The sequence below is a fragment of the Belonocnema kinseyi genome, chromosome 8, assembly GCF_010883055.1.
Source record: "Belonocnema kinseyi isolate 2016_QV_RU_SX_M_011 chromosome 8, B_treatae_v1, whole genome shotgun sequence".
Classification (NCBI taxonomy): domain Eukaryota; kingdom Metazoa; phylum Arthropoda; class Insecta; order Hymenoptera; family Cynipidae; genus Belonocnema; species Belonocnema kinseyi.
In genome coordinates this window covers 31,368,514-31,372,672 of record NC_046664.1, presented here as the reverse complement: position 1 = coordinate 31,372,672, position 4,159 = coordinate 31,368,514, and the positions used below count along the sequence as shown (strand labels likewise).

The window sequence follows — 4,159 nt, the reverse complement described above, 5'->3', positions numbered from 1 at the left end:
CTATCTAAGGATGGTACTATAGAACGCCACCTCAAGGTAGGCCTAGTGGCGCCATCTCTTGGTCAGGCCGGAAACTTATCAATCCACCCTCGTATTTATGTACGATTTGCACATATTTTGAACACCTAATGAATGAAATGAGTTAAGAAGAATTCAAGTGAATTAAAATAATTCAAGGAAATTCCAAAGAATTTAAAATAACTCAGGATTACTTTTTAATTGAATTCAACAATACTGTAAAAAACATTTGAAAATCTCTTCTAATCTTTAAACTCCTACAAAATCCGGATTGATAAAATTCCGTCAAATTCTATGAAAGTTGATTATATTTCATAAAGTCCTGGAAATTTTATTAAAATAACTTGAAAGCTTATTTAATGTTATAAAATCATTGGAATGCTTGAAAATCTGATAAAACTTGATAAAAACTTTTTAAATATCTTAAAATTGTGTATTGCCTTTAAAATTGTTCTATGTCTTCCGAAGTTCTAAGAAATTCTTTACAATCATTTAAAATTTTTTTCAAATCGATGAAAATGACTAAAATTATTTTAAATCTTTAAAAAAAAAAGTTTAATTATTTAAAATCTTTAAAAAAAATTTTTAATACTTTAAAATCTTTAAAATCCTTATTAAAAACTTGAGATATTCAAGCTATTTTAAGATCTCTTGAATATCCTTCACACTTTTTAAAGTTCTCAGAAATTCCTCGAATTCGTTAAGCATATTCTAAAATCATTAAAAACAAATTTTTAATCCCTTCAAATTATTGAAATCAATTGCAAAAATTTCTGGAATCTTTTAAAATACCTAAAATCTTCCAAAAATACGTTGAAAATTTGAAAAAAACCCTGAAATTTTAAAAATATTTTCAAATCTATTGATATCTCTTGAAATATTTTAGAGCTAAAATCTTTTGGAATACCTTCAACATTCGTTCACATGGTTAAAATCTTTTATACATTTCTTTGAATATTTTAAAATACTCTGAAATATTTCAAATTATTTGAAATCATATAAAATATTGTTAAATTCCTTCAAAATTTGGCAAAGGTCTTGAAAATGCTTTGGCATTTTAGAAATGCTCGAAAATCTTTAAAACCCTTTGGAATCCTTTCAAATGATTGAAAACTATTAAAATGTCCTGGAATCTTTTAAAATACCCTAAATTATTTCAGAAGATTCAAAGAAAATTCAGAAATAAGTATATACTGAAGTGATCTTTACCAGCCCTGATTATTCTTGATCATAAATTCCCCGAATTTTGCAATTTTTATTTAAATCCCTGATTTTTTCCTGATTAACAAAATTCCCTGATTATTAACTGATGTCCAGTTTTTTGTTAAATCAACCAAACTTCTTTCTGAACAATTTGTTGCTCCTGATAATCATTAATTTTTATCAGATTTAGCTCCTACTTGTAAAAAGAGCGCTTGCATGCGTATGACCAATGATTGTCATTTTAAAAGTCTTCACTTTTATTTTTCCATTTGAGATTGAAATTAAAAACGAAAATCATCAATTTCAGTCTCCCTTTGATAAATTCATTCATACGAATCCATTAATGAATTGCCCTATGGAAAATGGAATGGAAAAGCAAATAAAATTCTGTTTGGAAGTCCTTCATCAATGAAGTTTGGGTGTCTACTACGTTTTAACGCTGTGAATTTAATCGCCCTTTTATCTACAATCGGCGAAATCCAATGAAAACCCGAGTTTCGTAAGTTCCACTAGAAATACGGGGAAGTCGACTTGGAAAGTTTGGCCAAGTACGCGAACTCAGAGCACCCAGCATTCAGCTGTTGCGGATTTCGTGACTGATGTAATTACTCGTGGATAAGCCCTTCGACCTTGACATAACAAATTGTTTTGAAACTACAATTAAAATATAAGCGCGTGCCGTGATGATTGAGTTGTGCCAAGCACCACGAGCACCTCTAGAATCCGATGAGGAACCAAGTGCGAATTCTGACACTGAAGTATAAATATTATGACTGTATTATCCTCGAAATATTTATATTGATTATTTCGGTGTATATTTGATTTATTTCCTCTCGACCTTGGCATTAATCAATCAAAAAATAATTTCAGAAAGTTATATTAGGAGGAGTTGGGGCAAAACGGGGTAGACATTTTACATGGAGTACCTTGCTTTGCAATCTTTTGGAAAAGTAGTCTAAATTGAAGATGATATTATTACGCTTAGCTTAATCCTTGTGTGCACATACAAGTTAGTCTATATTATTAGACACCCTATTTTTTGAACAAAAAAATAGAAATACAGTGAAACCCTTCAATAGTCCTCCCTTCTATAGCCCTTCCAAGAATTGACGCCGCGCCGCAGGTAGGTTTAACAGGAGCTGCGCGGGGTCTGCGGTTGTCACTCAGGCGAGCCCTCAAGTGTGAACAAACAAAAGCGGAGCGGGCTATAATGAGTTAGTTCCCACCCACCGTCAGCCCCAAAATTGGCGCTATAGAAGAGTTTCTCTGTAACTTTCTTCCTAATCAGTTAAAAAATCAGAGTTTGCACAATACTAGGAGAAAGTGGTCTCCTAAGTCGACACAGTAAGAGCTTTTCCCCAAAAGAGGATAAACAGGGTAAAATAGCGCTTTAATGTCTTTGGTCAGGTACCACGATCCATTATCTACAATTCAATTCACTCGGAGCAATGTCGAGTGATTATTGCGGTCGCAATGCAGCGCAAAGTGAAGAAGTTGATTTTTAATATTTCTTAAAATCGTAGTCCTTAACCGGCACCCACCTGGTCCTGAGTCGGCAAATCATTTTTTCCGCTCAAATGCAAGAAAAAGGGCAGGTTATGTAAGTTTTAGGAGGAAATGGACAAATTTAAATCATTTACAATGAAAGAGCATGTAGAATATTGTCACTTTATTTATAGGATGGAAACATTTCTCCTTTCCATGAATGAAAATGGTCAAAACATGAATCTCAAAAAGGAAGAAGAATATGAAAACAAAATTAAATCACTCTTTGGTTTTTTGCTTTTGAAATTTTGTCTCATGACTATAAGAAAATAGAACGAGAGAAAATTCAATGAGAAAATACAGAAAATAAAAATACACCAACCAGAGACAAGCAGCATTCAGTCAAAACACAAACTAAAAAACCAACAAGAATAGAGTGACATGGAATTGAAATACAACACAATAAAATAACACAAAAAAGTGCTGACTCAGGGCCACCTGTTTGGTGCCGACTCAGGATAGTTGCACGAAACAAGTAAATGCACTTAAAGTGCATTGTGGGTATCTGACACCCCAAGAAGTTTTCAAACTCTTATAAACCATACTTAATTCGAAAAAATTGAGTTAGTGTCGCCATCTAGCTTTAGTTGGAGACACTAACTATAAGTAGTCGTTTAGCAGCTGCTGAAAGTGGAGGTAAAAAACACTTGGGATGCAAATAAATATCTGGTTTGAAAGCACCCATCTTGCAATATTTATTTTATGAAAGTACAATATTTCAAATGTTTAGTCATAAATTTTCAGGTTAAATTAAACAAAATTGCTTGAGTTATGAATTTTTAAGTAAAAACCCCATTTTCCACTTCTTTTTAGTCATTTTTTTAACAAACTTTAAATAAATAAATCGCTATAAAATCAACTTTACTTTATAAAAGATACCTTGAGCTATATCGAATAATTTTATTGTGACAAAATATTCAATAGGGGTTAAACAATACATGATTAAATACGCTAGGGTGTTGATCACCCACGATGCACTTTATCGTGATTTTTATCATGCTTGCACTTTGAGGGTTAATTGAATTAACTTTTCAAATCAAAATTATTTAATTTTAAAAAAAAAGCAATATACAATTGAAAAAAAAATAAATTTAGAATTTCTTTTACTTAGAATTCATTAAAAAAAATTTAATTTATTCAAAAAGAATGTTTTTGGATTAATTATAACGTATAAAGTTAATAAAAAGTTAAATCAAACAGTGAAAAAGTAGTGTTCTCCTCAAAAAAGATGTGGCCTGGCGATGCTTTCATACGAGGGTGGATTGATAAGTTTCCGGCCTGACCAAGAAAGACAACGTTTTTAAGAATTTTTTTTTTTATTTCTCAACATAATCTCCTCCAAGGCTGATACATTTCTCATAGCGGTGTTCTAGTCTAGTAATGCCATCTCTAT

General features: G+C 31.5%; 1 protein-coding gene across 1 annotated transcript in view; it reads left to right on the top strand.

Moving 5' to 3' along the window:
* Window positions 1–4,159, top strand: part of LOC117179063 (nesprin-1-like) — a 296,643-nt gene that overhangs the window by 272,234 nt on the left and 20,250 nt on the right. The window lies entirely within an intron of this gene.